The sequence below is a fragment of the Equus przewalskii genome, chromosome 19, assembly GCF_037783145.1.
Source record: "Equus przewalskii isolate Varuska chromosome 19, EquPr2, whole genome shotgun sequence".
In the NCBI taxonomy this organism is placed as follows: Eukaryota; Metazoa; Chordata; class Mammalia; order Perissodactyla; family Equidae; genus Equus; species Equus przewalskii.
This window is the reverse complement of record NC_091849.1, coordinates 22,542,512-22,558,740: the sequence shown is the minus strand read 5'-3', so window position 1 is coordinate 22,558,740 and position 16,229 is coordinate 22,542,512. Positions and strand designations below refer to the sequence as shown.

Here is a 16,229-nt window from a genome sequence, read left to right as displayed (position 1 = left end):
GCAGAGTTTCATGGGATTTGTGATGACTTATGTTTAGACGCACCAGCTCTGGAAGGCAGCGTGAACTAACGTTGCTGCTGTACAAATTCTATAATCTCTAAAGTAACAGACTGAAATCAATTAACAGTAAAAGTAGTGCTAATAGTAATAAGGGAAAAGCACAGCCCTCCTAAACTACAAGTGAAATTCACTGGTGACCATTTGGGGTTCAGTTTTAAAGGAATAATCAATTCTGCATGTATCCTCCTGTTCTGAAGGTTCCCCTGCAACCATCCAATTGTGCCTTAACAAAGATAATTTGCTAAAGAAACAGGACAAATTCCTAAACTTCAATTAGCCAGTGCTATCAGAGATTAATAACACTTTAGACCTGCTGGAAGCGACACCCCATCTGTGCCTCTTCCTGCTGTGTCATGGCAACAATTTACAAATTTTAATAATAGATGTCCTCTTGGAGAAATTGCTTTTCCTTATTCTATGGGATTTTTTATGATTAGAACTATACCTCTTTCCTTGCAGTTGCTTTTGAGGCATTTATGTTACCATTTTTGCTTATCAGTAATGGTTCAAAAATTTTCTAACACGGAGCAATTAATATCTGTCAGTAGAAATAAATTACATTTCTCATCGCTTGTGACACACTCTCGAATGCTGTTTGAAAGTGCCATAATTATGCGTCATCATGCTATGTAATTTTGGTGCCTTGTGTAGTAGTGTTTTAGGAGTATGATTTATATTTTCTGTTTTCTTAATACTGAATTAATAGGATAGGTATAAGGATTGGGATGTAAGCAGGGAAATGACATTTTGCAGAATAATTTGTTTTGTTTCCGTTCTTCTAAAGTAGTCTTTCTTTTTTTAGAATTGTTCACATATTTTATATATATTTGTATATGCAAATTGTGTGCATTATGATTGATTGTGCCACAAATAAGTTTTGCCTTATAGCACTAGAAGGCATGGCATGCTTTCAAAAATTGAATGTGTGGAATATATGTATGTTCAGGACATATTTTTTATTGCCCTAAGGAAGAAGTGTATAATGTTTGCAAAATTGCTATGTCTGTTGGGTCTCTTTGGTCCTTGCTCTTGAAGCACAGAGACCCCTCCTTCGTGCTGTACCTCCGTCAGCCATAAGTATTGGCACCAGATAAGGGCCTGTGATTCAGGCCACCCTCTGCTCACCCTTGGCCCTGTTTTCTTTTCCGTTGGCCCTGTGACCTGGACTTAACAATCCAATTTTGTCCTGTTTGCTTTGTTTTCTTTTTTGATTGAGTTCATAATAGTTTACAACATTGTGAAATTTCAGTTGTACGTTATTTCTTGGCCGTCACCATGTAAGTGCTCCCCTTCACCCTTTTTTAAAAAAAGTTATTTATTTATTTATTTTTAAAGATTGGCACCTGAGCTAACAACTCTTGCCAGTCTTCCTTTTTTTTTCTTCTGCTTTTTCTCCCCAAATCCTCCTAGAACACAGTTGTATATTTTAGTTGTGGGTCGTTCTAGTTGTGGTATGTGGGCCCACTCCTCAGTTTCCTTTACCCAGGTAACCACTGAACTGTTTTTTTTGTCCATGTGTTTGTTTATCTTCCACATATGAGTGGAATCATATGGTGTTTGTCTTTCTCAGTCTGGTTTATTTCGCTTAACATAATACCCTCCAGGTCCATCTGTGTTGCTGCAATGGGACAGTTTTGTCTTTTTTATGGCTGAGTAGTTTTCCATTGTATATATATACCACATCTTCTTTATCCAATCATCAGTTGATAGGCAGTTGGGTTGCTTCCACATCTTGGCTATTGTGAGTAATACTGCCATGAACATAGGGGTGCTTGAGTCACTTTGTATTCTTGATTTCAAATTCTTTGAATAGACACCCAGTAATGGGATAGCTGAGTCAAATGGTATTTCTATTTTTAGTTTTTTGAGGAATCTCCATACTGTTTTCCGTAGTGGCTGCACCAGTTTGCATTTCTACCAGCAGTGTATGAGGGTTCCATTTTTTCCACAACCTCTCCAACATTTGTTATTTTTTGTCTTGGTGATTATAGCCATTTTAATGGGCACAATGTCCTCTTTGCTTTTGGTTACCTGTCTGTACTCTGGCTTAATAGATTCCAATTTGCCTGAACCAGGTTCTTTCTGCCAGTTGGCGTCTTCCACCACTCACTCTCCACCTCTTACTCCCTCAGGTGAGAGATAATCGGATGAGCTCAAGAGGATGGGGGAGGAGGGCTGCTGGGAACTAGGGTAAAAACCTGGCAAATCACAAAGGACTGGAGCCTGCTAATTAAGCCTCTCAAATTACAATTGTGCTTAAAGCCATCCTTAAAGTGAGTAAAAGGGATCAGAATGTGCCACCCCAAAATGTGCCCTTTGGTGTAAGAATTATTTTGAGCTGAAGACCATTGAGAAACAGCAGATATTGGAGGAACTCTCTGTCCTCTCCCTTTCTGCCTAGAAGGAGAGCATACATTTTCATTTGTGAAGTTGTCTCCCTCTCGCATATCAGGAAGAGGAGGACAAGTCACTGGAGAAAGATTTTATTGCTGGAGATGGTGCTATTTTAACTGCATAAACAAACCGTAGGAAAATAATCCTTATCTCCTACCAGTTCCCCCCATATATTTACTATCCTTAGAAGCCCCAACTCCTTTTCTTTCGTCTTGTCATTTCTCCACTTTATCACCCTTTGTTAAAATGGTATATAAGCCCTAAGGCCTAACCCTTTCTTTGAGTTTTCACTTCTTTTCCATGAAGCCCCATGTGCCTGTGCAATAAATCTTTTCTCTTGTTAATTTTTTGTCAGTATAATTTACACACCCCAGTCACAAAACCTTAGAGGGTAGAGGAAAAGTTATTTTTCCTCCCTTAGGTAACATGTTTCATCCTGTTAGACTATAATCAGTGATTTCATTTGAAACAGAAAAGAAGAGCTTTAACTCTTAAATTTACAATTCAAAGAATATTGTAACGTAAATGTAGTTCATATAAAAGGAAATGGGATCAGGGAGTGACCGGAATCACTCACTCGATGGAGTCTGTGTAGAATATCTACTGTCTCCAAGCACTGAGCTAACAGTACAATATTCCTGAGGAATGTGGTTCTCAAAACAATTGGCAGTCATTACGGTGAAGTCTCTCTTTACTCTCCATCCTTTAACGTTTTGTTCTTTAATTTAACATTTTGGTTGGGTTTATTCAGGTTTTGATAAAATACACACAGGGGTATAATGGAGATAGAAACCTGAAATATAGGCATTTTGCAACTAACCATCCACATCCTATCTTCAAACTTCTGGCATTGTTCCTTCAGCAAAGGCTACATTACTGCATGTCACAGCAGCACAGTTGTGAGCAAAGCTTGGGCTTCACTAGCATTTGAAAATTTTAGAAGAGAAGCTGCATTGAATTTCTCAATTGAATTTAAAAAAAGAAAGGTATCTTACTGAATAGAGAATTGTCTTCTTACACGAAACTCAAATGATCAGATCCCTAAGTAGAATTTTAGCAATTTACACTAGTTAAATAGGTTCCAGCAAGTCAAACCCATCTCCACGGAGCTGTGATTGTAGTCTATTTTTAATTATGGAGGCATTGAAGGCAATCAGCTCACATTAACTTGCTTTTAAGTAGAATCATAGAGCAGAGCCTTTCACTCTGCTAATTCCTTTGTTTTGGGAGTCACTAAGTATTCTTAAGTGAGTCACTTCAGAATGAATGGCTTATAGTAGGATTGAGTTTTAATATGTTGAATAAGAATAACAGAAATCAAAGTAGAAGGAGCCTTCGGGATTATGGCCGCCTCATTTTACACTTGTCTATTTCATTTCTGAGAACAAATACCTAAAATGATTAAATGCAAAAAAGAAACTAAAGCTTTTCACTGGATGGTGCGTCAGTAATTGGCAGTTACTGTTTTAAAAGAGTAAGGGCATTAGGTTAATTGGCATAATGTGAAGACAGATGCTTTCTATTTTGAAACATCTCACTAGTTATTCCCTATTGAGCTCCCATTTTAATTTGACATTTATGCAGAAGTTCATATTTTGAAAATGTTTGTAGTTATTTTTATTTGATGTGTCTTTTATATGAGGTGGGTCGGCGCATCTTTTTCTATGGTTGAGTCATCAATCTGTGGCATATCTGGCGTGGAGTAAACAGATGTTTCTGCCCTCTCGGGACTTACAAATTAAAACTCACCTCTTAGTGTCTTAAGATCCCAAAGGTCATACAGTGACCTTTGCTTAATCACACATCCCCTGCCGGTTAAACTGGTTTTAGCAAATGGTGTCTAAAAATAATAGTAATACCTACTATCGATTAAGGGCTTCCTGTGTGCCAGGCACTTGACTGAGTTCCTTACATATGCTGTATAATTTAATTTTTATAACATGCCATGAGGCAGCTACCATGTCAGTTTTATAGATAAGGAATCCCAGACTCGAAGAGATTCAGACCATGTCACTTGCGTGTGAAGTCCTGGATCTGGAAGGTGAATGGTTGGTGCTTGGATCCAGTCCTGCTCCCCAGAACTACACCATACTCTGCCTCGCAGTAACGAGGATGGCTAACCCTTTGAGCAGCTACTTTGTGCTGGTGTTCTACTAAGCACTTCACCACCTATTTTCATTTAATACCCACAACAATGGAAGGTATTTTATTTCCACCTACCAATGTGGAAACGGAGCTGAAGAGAGGTTAGAGAACGTACTTAGGATCACACAGTTATTAAGGGACACAGCTGAGTTTCAAAACAGATTGCTCTGGCTCCCAAGTCCATTGCTGTACCTGTGTTCCAAATTGCCCTCCTTTAAATCACTTTCTTTTTGTGTGTGTTAATGGTACATAACCAGTCCTAATTTGAATGGAAGAGAGCCCCGCATATATTTGTGAGTGACTGAATGGAGTTTTGTTTGGTTGGAACATTCTCTTTCAATATCTGTTTCCCTTCTTTGGCATACCCATCTTTAGCGTACCCCATCTTCAAATGACTAGAGTCCTCCAGTCATCTCTTGTCCTTCCACTCCCCAGTAAAATTACATGTTGAAAAGTCTAGTGTAAGCTCAGTTGCACCAAGCTACAAATAATAATACCTTCTTGTTTGGCTCTTCCCAGAGTTATGGGCATTTGCTGGGATAATTTTAGTGGAATTCCAGGTAGTAGGGACTGGATGGAAAAGATTTTTCATGTGGTTTTCTTGGAATTCTTCAACACATAACAGTAGCCGACTCCCCTTACCTATGTTAAGACCAGCCTGACCCTCAATAAGTTGTTTTACATGATTTTTTCATCTCTCTTGGGGTTACCTTTTTCTATAGGTATACACTTCTGATTTTATAATGAAAATTACTGAGACTCACTTCACAACAATCCTCTGCATTTCATTATATGTACTCCATGAAGCTAAGCAAGAGGAAGCATGCATGTGGATATAGGAAGGCAAGAGTTAATTAAAAAAAACAAACAAAACTCAGAAACTGGCTCTCTCCTATTTGCCAAGTTAAGACTTCTCATTATTTAAGATAGATTTTATAATGAGGTTCATTAAGTGTGTACCTTTAGGATGCCTTATCATTTAAATGGTTTAGGGGATTTATTTTCTCTAAAATTTCACCACTGAAAATCTAGTCATTTAGAATAATAAATTTTTAAAAGATATGAATAATCCTTGGAGAGGGAACATTACATCATTTCATGATTTATGACTGTCTTATGGGAAAATATTCAACTTGCTTTCTCAGAATTGGGCTAGGTGGAATTTGATCTCTCATGATTTTTACTCTTTTGTCTGTGTTGCCTTCTGGTAATTTCCTTAGATGCATCTTCCATATCACTGATGCTCTCTTCAATCGGTATAATCTGTTTAATCTATTTGGCATATAATCTGTACACTGAGATTTTAATTTCAATGACAGTGTTTTTCATTTCTAGAAGTTCTATTGAACCCTTTTCCAAATCAGCCATTTTTGTTTATATGGTTCTTTTCTTTCAGCATTGTTTCTATTCTCTTTTATTTCTCTAGTCATTTTAATGTACTTTTAAATAATCTCTTTTAGAATTGTTCCATTCTCTTCTGCCCTTGGAGTGCTAATTCTCTGTTTGTCATGTCTAGTGACTCTCCATCATGGTGAGTTTCTACACTTCATCTGTAAATTTTGATGGTGAGCTATCTTTTACAGGAAGTTTGTTTTGCTAAAACAGTCCTATGAGTGTAGAGTTGAGGAGGCATCCCTTCAGAGCGTTTAAATTGCTTCTGCCAATGCCATGGGAGTCTTCGTGGTTTTGGACCAGTTTTATGGTTAATTTCTTGGCTGGTGATTTCTTTGCTACTTGAGTCATATAAATTTAGATCTTATAGTCTTTTGCATAGTACATGGTTGGAATTTTTATTTCTCAAGGACCCCAGGGAGATGCCAGGCTTTCTTTCTACTTTCTGATCTAGTGCATGGTTTTAAAGTCCACTTTTCATGGATTGAGAACCCCTGGAATGATCTCAGTTTTATGCTGTGTTCTTGGTTTCAGCCCTTCACATTGTGGACATCAAAATCCAGGCTCCTAACCCCTAGAGTGTAAATCTCTGTCCATCTCCCCATGAGGCACTGATGTACCCTTCTTTGTTTACAGTAGCTGTGAACTACCCTTTCTTTTGATCTTAGCAATGAATAAAACTTTGGAATTCACATTTTATCTGCAATTGTCTGTGTTTGTGTCACCTCAGTCCGTCATGTTCCTTTAGGTTTCAGCTACATGAGTATGCAGTGAGGGATTTTGTCAGAGTTTGCAAGTGGAGGAAAGAATGATTGGGACACAGAGCACTGCCAAGGAAGGTCAGGCTTTGGGCACCCTGAGGGGTCGGACAGGAGCTGGAGGAGAAGGACAAGGAGCATTGGTCTCCAGGGTGGGGAATAGAGAGGAAAAGTAGGAGCGGTCATAGAAAGGGAGACAGGAAGGGAGAGGAGACCAGCTTCATACTCTTGTTTCAGGGTGATTCTGCCCTCACCCTTCAGATACAGAATTTGTTGCTCTCGTTGAACATGGTGACATTTACTCATCCAGATCAAACGAAGGAGAGTCTAAGGTGTCAGAGGCAGCTAGTGATGAAAGGTCAGGGTGATTTCTACTCATCTCATGTAATTTTACAGTGGATAAATTTCCTGTCCTTTCCCCATCACCTCTGATTTATTTTTAAACCAATTTCACATACTTCTCTTTTAAGAAAAGTCTTTTGATTCGGCTTCTTGGTTCCAAATCGTTCTGTATATACTTACATTTTCATCTAAACTGTTAGAAGCAAACACAGAACGTTACCATTTCTGAATTTTCCTTTAGAGCTCTTAGGAACAGAAGTAGATTTTAATTGTTAGCAGCAATATGATCTATTCTTTTTCTTTGAAGTCATCTGGATTTCCCTTCCTGGGTTGAAAATTTTCAGTTTATGGCAATTATTTGCTTCTAAAGCAGAAATTTTGATTGCCTGTTTGGAGGTCTTTTGGATGATACTGTATGTGTTGGTTACAAGGTGAGTTTTCTGTAGCAGGAGGCTGCATAACAGGCCATATTAATGTTCATTATAGGTGTAAGTTCTGAAATGAAAGCAGGCTTTGAGACTGGAAGTAAATATTAATTCACATTTTAAAGCAGGTGGTAAGGGCATATTGGGTTTTTATCTCTAGACCTTGTCTGTCTGTCTCTCTCCTCTGTGTGTCTCCTAACCTCTCCTCACTGTACACTAACTCCCATCCCAATCCTGTGGTTTTGAGTTGCCTCTGTCTGCTTATCTGATCCTGAAGGTCAGAACCAGATTTAGCTCAGAAGTCTGGGGTTCCTGCCCTGCAGGATGTCTGCCTCATGGCACAATCAGTCATGGACCAAGTGACTGTTTGGTTCAGCTTGTGGCCATTGGCCACACCTAGGCCTTCCTTCCAAACTAGCCCTCACCCCATATAAGCTTCAGCCCCTGGCAGCAATAGGCAAGAGGGGTTTTGTATTCTCTTAACAATGATAACGATGATAATAAAAAATAATAGGAGTAATAATAATAGTCAACACTTGTGAAGTGTCAGGTATTGTTCTGAACACTTGAAATACATTAAGTCCTAACAACCCCATGAGGGAGGACTCTTATTAACTTCATCTTACAAATGGGGAAACCGAGGCACAGGTAGGTTCTGAAACTTGCCCAGAATCATGCAGCTAGCAGGTAGAAGAGCCTGGATTAAACACAGTCTGTCTGACTCTCCAGAGGTGCGCAGCCTCATGCCAGGCCTGGCTTTGGTCCCCATCACGTGTGGGATGAGATTCGGTTCCCCTGCAGCTGTGGAGCCTCCTGAACTGCTCCCTTTTCCAGATGGGGAGCTCACAAGCCCAGGGTTTTGGCCCTGCTCACCACTAGGATTCTCTGCTCTGTTTTTGATTGCTGAGAGGGTTAGCTTATTTCTAAGTCTGCCTATGTCTTCTTAATTCTTCTCTTCTATTTTCTCTTGCACTGCTACGTGTTTGGACCGAAGTGATCCCTCAGAGGATAGACTCCCAGGCTGTCTTGACTGGAAGTGTCCTTTTCAGTGGAATATATTCATTTGTTCACTCATTCATTCATTCATTCATTTGGTATTTCTTGACTGCCTGCCTCTGTCCGGCTCTGTGCTGCATGGACAAAGTACAGTGTCCATCCTCAGGGAGCTTAGGGTCACCTGTAGGAATTAGATATGGCTTCTGTGCTGTGGTCAGTGCTGGAACAGAGGTTTGACCCTGGCTGGGAGTTGTGAGGGAAGACAGAGAAGACTGTGGAGCTGGGGCTGAAATATACCTTCTCCAGGTAGACAAACAGAGGAGAGAGAATTACAGGCAGATAACCAGCGTGTACCCAGGCTCTAAGGTGTGGGTGAGCATCGTGAGCTGGGGGCTGGCCAGTAAAGTGCACGCATAGGGTGGGATGACACGAAGCTGGACAAGGAGGCCAAGCGCAGAGCTCAAAGGGCCCTAGGGACCTGGCTAAGGAGTCAGGATTTTATTTTGTGGGTGATACACATGCCATTAAATAGTAACAACCTATGAATTTGCTATTTGGGTCATTTCTTTTTGAGAAAATTGTATTTTCCACTTGTAAAGCCAGTAAAATATGAAGTACACTCTTATATCCTCCCATCCTTTAAGAATAATGCATTAAAATTTAGAAGGACATAAAGCAAACAATCACAGGTTTGAAGAACTTTGGAGGAGGGTAGCTATTTAAATAAACTCTTTTGAGATTACTCTTGGAGTGCTTTGGAAGTCTTTAAAAACTCTGCCAAAAGATATTTAAATATCCTCCCTAGTGAACTTTTCATGAATATGGAAAAATAGTGGGTTTCTTTTTTTGCTCTAAAGGTTTTGTAGTTAGGGAATATTTTGGAAATTACTTTAAAATTCCAGAGGCTATATGTACTTTAAAAATATGATTCTCTGCATATTTTTCTCCATATCTTTTAATTCTCACTTCTTCATTGAAACCTTCTTGTAAAAATACAAAGAAAGCTGGCGGCGTACCTTTTATTGTGACCTGTAAATGAGACCTGATCTTGAGACATAATCAAGTTTTAGCGTGTGATGACATGAAATATCTTTATGTAAAATGTCCTGTCCTCCTGGAGGCTCACGTAGAAAATGCTAGCACTGTAAAAGCTTAGGATTCACAGTTTTTCTATTCTTTTTGGTCATAGTCGTGGAAAGGCCTGCAAGACAAAGTAAAACACAAGAGCCATTTTTTCCCGCTTAAGTGTTTATCTTGGTTAATCGTACCCTCTGCATAGCTAGCATAGATCATCCAACTGCTTCATTTCCAGCCCCATCTGGCTGAAGGCCCCAGGTCTTATAAACCGCTGGTAAAACTTCAGCCTGTGCTCTGTTCCAGGGATCGACAGCTCCTTGAATCCCACAACTAGCGAAAAATGATTTCACCCGAAGAAGCAATTACAAATTATTTTCGTTGTTCCTCATTGTCTTGATGCCAGTATCAAGCACTTTGTGACCAGACATTCTGAATTTACACAAATAGTTGTTCCCAAGCAGGAGCCCATTATCTTGTTATAATTTTCAATTTCCTTCCCATTCTCTTAATTGAAATGAAGTTACTCCTGCTGCTTTTAGGCGGTGGAAGCTTTATGAATATCCTAAACTCTCAGCTGCATGATTTTTTTTGTCTTCCCAGCTTTATCTGGTATTCTCTGTGTGGGCTATCTCTTGTTTCTGCCCCCAGCATGATGCTATTAAATACGTTCTATCAATCCAGCCTGTGTGTGATGGCACAGCCCTGATTAGCCTTTTTGGATTATTTTGATTTTGAAATTAACTAGTCCCCTAGTCTGTAAGTCATTTATTCCAAAATGCCTAGTAATCAAAATAATAACATTAATGATTTTCCACCACTTAGGCCCACTATGTAAATTAGCTCGTGGAAATAGCCTGAAAAGCAATATGACTGAATAGGCCTGTTCTTACCATGTTGACCAAATGATTTTGTAAAAGTCCACCCATTTCAAATTTAGGCCAAAACCCCCATGGAAATAACTTTACAGTTCAATTAGCGGGAGATAAATTGCATGATGCCTGTAATCAGAAAAACTGGCATAAACTCAATGTTCAATTACTACTTCTAACCTCTTCCTACTTTCTGATGTATCCTTTAAAGCCAGTGAGGATTCAAGGATGATAATTAATTTTTAGGGTGAATTAGAAGAAGTAATCTGGCTAGAATCAGAGCTGATTTTCAGCTAGTTCATATCATTGTGGCCAGTAGCCACATTAGTTGTTTATGATTTTCTAACTGGTCGGTGCCACTCTTCATTGGTTCTAAAAAGTTTTGAATTTTTTACTTGCTAATAATGCCATGTATTATCTTTATGCATATTTTAACTACATTACATCTGTACTCAAATCTATATGCACTTATATTATATACACCTGTACTTGCTGGTTTATATATCAGTTTTCTCTACTCTATCCCCAGCACCTACACATGGCCTGTCACATTGTTGTGCTCAGAAATGTTCTTAGTTGAACAAATGGAAACACATAATCTGTTTTGTTTCAGTCTGTTGTACACCTCACATCAGCTTGGATTGGTGTGTTATCTTCTAAGTTTTGTTTTATAGAGTGATTTCATTATGCATATGTTTTTGTTGAAAGTGACTTAGAATATTGAAATAGGTAATTTACAGAATTGAAAAAAGAAGAATTTTAAAGACTAGGGCAAAGTCAGGGACTTCAGAAATTGGAACCAGGCACACAACCATACACAACACTCTCTCTGCATCTTTCAGCTCTAATTCTTCCAGCCCCTTGGCTTCATTCTCCCTTATTGCACACAAACTTCCCTCCGGTGTGGGGAACGTGGCTGTAGGCAGCTCCTGGATTATATCCTTTTAGCCCAGGAACATGAGAGTAAAGAGAACTTTCCTCTTTTAACTTTAGATTGAAAAAAAAATCAGAGGGAAGGATTCTGATTGGCCCACTTTAATATCCTGTGTCTACCCTGTGGACCTATCATGGCCAGGGAATAATGATTTATGATTAGCTGGGTACAGGCCTACCTCAGTGTTTAGAGGTGTAATTTTGTTACAGGAGGAAAAGAGGATTGTCTGTGAACCAAGCCGTTATCCCAATTTGTGCCTACAACGGTTGGAGTGAATCAGACTTACAAAGTAAAATCAGAAAAGACCTTGATCCTGGGTGGTCCACCTTTGATTGAAAAGAAGACATTGGTGCCAGAGAGAAATGAGTTTCTATCAGGCAATTGGGTCTAGCAGGAGAAGGATGGGATCCTATAGGGATACACCTGAAGGGAATATCATTCATGTTGGTATTTCAATTTGTCCTTCCCTCAATTGTACTTATCACACCTGCGATAATAATTTGTTCACAAATCTGTGATGTACTGTGAGCTACTTGAGGTCCAGGATCATGCCTTGTTCGTGTTTGAAAATATTCATGTTCTGACATGAATGCTCCACACTTGCCAAATGAGTGACTTTAGGAAGTATAGTAGTTTCACACAGAGTTGAGGCACCAAATGCGAATATAGTTGGATTTTGCACGTCTTTTATTCTAGAATTCCAAAATGAAGTTTTTAAGGTGAATAAACTTTTCTCCAGCAGATGGAATTGTCTGTTCACGTTCAGGGAGCTCGTGTCCTCCCAGGGCAACCATTTCTATTACTCTGAATGTGCTCAATCCCTTCCTGTGTTGGCCCAGAATCTACTTCCGTGTCGTCTCCCCGCTTTGTTCCTGACGGAGTCATCAGGACTGCGTGGAGGATATGACTCTTCCACTTGCTAGCCCTTTAGATATTTGGAGATAGGTGTTGATGTTCACCTTGGTCTTTCTCCAGCTAAAACATCCTGATTCTTTCAACCATTCCTAAGAGAGAAGGATTTCTGGCTCTTCCCATCCTCCTTACATTCTACCTGTAAACTTTTGGGTGTTTCAGTGGTCACTGAATATGAGAGGCCTGGAACCAAACACAAACATTGAAGATGTGGTTTAACTTGTGCAGAATTTACTATGGGATGATTATACCCTAGGATCACAATGAGTGATTTTGGAAGTGGAACCTTTCATTAAAGGAAATATTACACAAAAACCACTTTATATAATAGATAAAGGGGGATCTTTTCTGGTTGAAGGGAGTTTTCTGGTTCACTGGTCAGATGAAGAGAGCCATCTGCCCATGCTGTCCCTCCTTATCTACTGTGGTGGTCACTGAAACATTCCGATGGGACTTTGAGGGTTTTGTGGCCCACCTCAATCTGAAAAATGTATCATTAAAAAATGTATTACAGGGGCCGGCCTGGTGGTACAGCGGTTAAGTTCATACTTTCCACTTTGGAGGCCCGGGGTTCACCGGTTCGGATCCCGAGTGCAGACATGGCACCGCTTGGCAAGCCATGCTGTGGTAGGCGTCCCACATATAAAGTAGAGGAAGATGGGCACGGATCTTAGCTCAGGGCCGGGCTTTCTCAGCAAAAAGAGGAGGGTTGGCAGCAGATGTTAGCTCAGGGCTAATCTTCCTCACACACACACAAAAATAATGTATTACTGATTTTTATGAATGGAGTTCAAGTTTTCAGACTCAATATAGGTTATATTAAGTGCTACTAAAATTTTCATATGGACAACTATCAAGTTACCTCTCTCCATCTCATAGTGCAGGATTTTTCATGTTTTCCTATTAAATTTAATTTTCTTGATCTATATTTCAGCCTGTCAGGATCATTTTGGGTCTTGATTTTGTTATTTATTTTTTATCTTTTCCATCTTACCATAATCTGGGTCTTTGGCAGTGTGCTACTTATGTGGTATCCAATTATTTTGATAAGTTTATTGAAACAAATAGGAGTCAATGAGAGAGACTCTTCTTCAAATTAACACCTGGACACTGATGAGCTTTTTTTTGGGGGGGGAGGGTTCAAAGGTTTTGTACACAACATTCCTTAAACTAAACAAACTAAACATCTTCCATCCCAGAACTTTCTATCTTGATCAATGTCATCTCTGTCCACCTACGCCTGAAATCTAGGCACAATCCTGACTTCTTCCTTCCCCTCACCACATATTTCCAGTTGTTCACCATGTCCTGCTGATTTTACTTACTAAATATTAGGAAAGTTCCCTGATTTTCATCTTTCTCCCGCAGTTCTTATTTAGGTTTTCCTTTGCTCTCAACAGGCAACAGTAACCTCCTAACAGATGTCCTTGCTTCTGGTCTTTCCCCCTGAGTTCTGCGTTGCACTCATTTCCAATGTCATCTCTCTGAGAAAGATTTGACGATGTGTGGTTCGCATGCTTAAAACCCTCCAGTGGTTCCCTGTCATGTGCTGGACAACGTCCAGGATCCTCAGCATAGCACTCAAGTTCACAATCTGAGTCTTTTGCATCGTCATCTTCCAATACTCCCTAAAGTGGGCTTGTTCTTTTAAGATTCAGCTTAGGTGCATTCCTTCCCTAAGATATTCCCCGAACCATCTCCTGTGGTCTGCCTCCTGCTCCCGTCTGAGTCCAATTTATTAGTCTTTATCTATATACCTTCTTGTATATACCTCTACCTTTGTTATGTATCTATATACCTTTACTTCTATACCTTTTATTAGTCTTTATCTACGTGCCTTTGTGCAGAACTCTATTCACGTTTTATGTCCATCCCTCACTAGATAGCGACCTAGTTAAAGGCAGGTTCCGTCGCTCACTCATTTTGGTATAATTTGCATTTAATCTGGTCTTTAGTAAATACTCAGTAAATATTTGTTGAGTGAAATAATGGATGGATAAGCCTACTTACATTCACATAATCATCTTATTTCCCAACTCATGTGCATCATATATGTCATTTTACCGTCATATACACATAGATATGTGGACTAGTGAATCCATGAACTATTATGTTGAAATGCAAATATTCTAGGTTTGATGTTTTCCTTATCTATCAAACTAGCAATGCTGTAAAAAAAAAATGAAAGAAAGAAATTTTCTCATTAAGGACATGCTAAGTGAACTTATTTTGGACTTCATTCTATTATGGCATCCTTTCCTAAATGTGCATGAACAATTCTGGAAGGAGTGGATGTCTCATTAAACTGCCTGACCGGAGAGCACTTTTTACCTGCTTCTTTCTTTCCGATAGCTTCAAACAATTAAACCTGAGGTAAAATAAGATGGATGTGTTGGCTCCTCCCTGTGCCTTCTGTCAGATGTGCCTCCTGACACGAAGCAGCTTGTAATCTCATCGGGGGAAGGAGACATATCCTTGAGCTAGGTGACAGTAAATTCAGCAAGTGGTCAGATATCAAAAAGAACGGCACCAATGATAAGTGCTAGCATTTTTATGAAGCAGTGGTAATTCAAACAAACCAAAAGCAAGAACCAGCCACGCCGCATAAGAATGGGCAGAGGCTCAGTTTGTGAAAAGTATAGGTTATTTATGAAGGGAATCAGGCAAAGGTCCAGAAAACCAACTCTCCCTTGGTTTTATGTTGAGCTAATTGTGAGGCTAATTGTATTATTCTAGAAATGAACATAACAGTACACCTAAATTTAAAAATTACATAGCGTTTGGAATAGGGGCAGACTGATTTATCAGAATTTTCTCGCAAAGTCTGATGGCCATCGTAATCAGATAGGATTCCTTGCCTACTGAGTTTGTGTCCACTTGAAAACACATTAGAAATAGAAAAAGAAAAAGAGTTTGACATAGGGAAAACCATCAAGTGCAGCCCAGGACCGTCCTGCTCTAATGTGCTTCAGACCGGGAGAGCTGTTTCCCAGGTTGCTCCTGGGCAGATACAGAAAGGAAAGTTTGCTAGGTTGTCCCATGGCCAGGAGGAAGTGTCATTGGAAGCGAATAATACTTTTTCCAAGAGTTCCATTCAGTCATTCACATTTAGCATCTATTTTTTGAGCACTGACCCTCTGGAAGGCACGGTGTTAAGCTATAGAGACAATTCCATGGTTCCTAAAGCAGCGTTATGAATTGACTAGCCGTGCTCAACCCCCAAAAGAATATTTTATCTATCAAACAGATGCAGCCTACTCTAAATTAAAGAGCATTGCCTGTAAGTGAGAAATATGGGTCTAGCCGTGCCTTGGGCAAATTATTCCACAATTCTGTTCTCAATTGGAAAATGAAAGGGTTGAGCCATTTCCTTTCTAAAATCCTTTGAGGCTCTAAAATATAATGATCTAATTAATTTTGATGGCCTTCTGGCTTACTCTTTAGTATTTGTGAGTTTGTTTAGTGCCTGAACATGCTGATTGAGTTGACTTTGTGAACTTGCACAGAAGACAAAGTTCTGAAATATGACGACAGCAGTGTGCTCGTGTAAACAAGAGAACACTCCTCTGTTTGTAGGGGAGGTATAAATTTTCATTGCTTAGGTGTTTCAAAACTTAATGAGTTAGTATTTATTGTGGGGCAGGAGAATAAACTATTTCTGTGCCTGGTTAATTGAGATGTGGTACTTTGGTTTTATGACATTTTAGATAAATAAAATTTTAAATGCACTGCTTGACTGCCTGATATTACTGATGTTTTAGAGGTGGCACAGACATGTATCTTTTTATATCTGTTACGGTGGATAAAATTGCTGTATAAAGTTTAAACTGCACCATCAACGAAATTGAGCATTTTAGTAAAAGAAATTTATATATGTGTGTTCGTGCGTGTGTGTGTGTGTGTATACACACACATGAAATTACCG

The 16,229-nt window shown here is 39.3% G+C and overlaps 1 protein-coding gene across 2 annotated transcripts in view; it reads left to right on the top strand.

Moving 5' to 3' along the window:
- Window positions 1–16,229, top strand: part of DCDC2 (doublecortin domain containing 2) — a 175,199-nt gene that overhangs the window by 94,050 nt on the left and 64,920 nt on the right. The window lies entirely within an intron of this gene.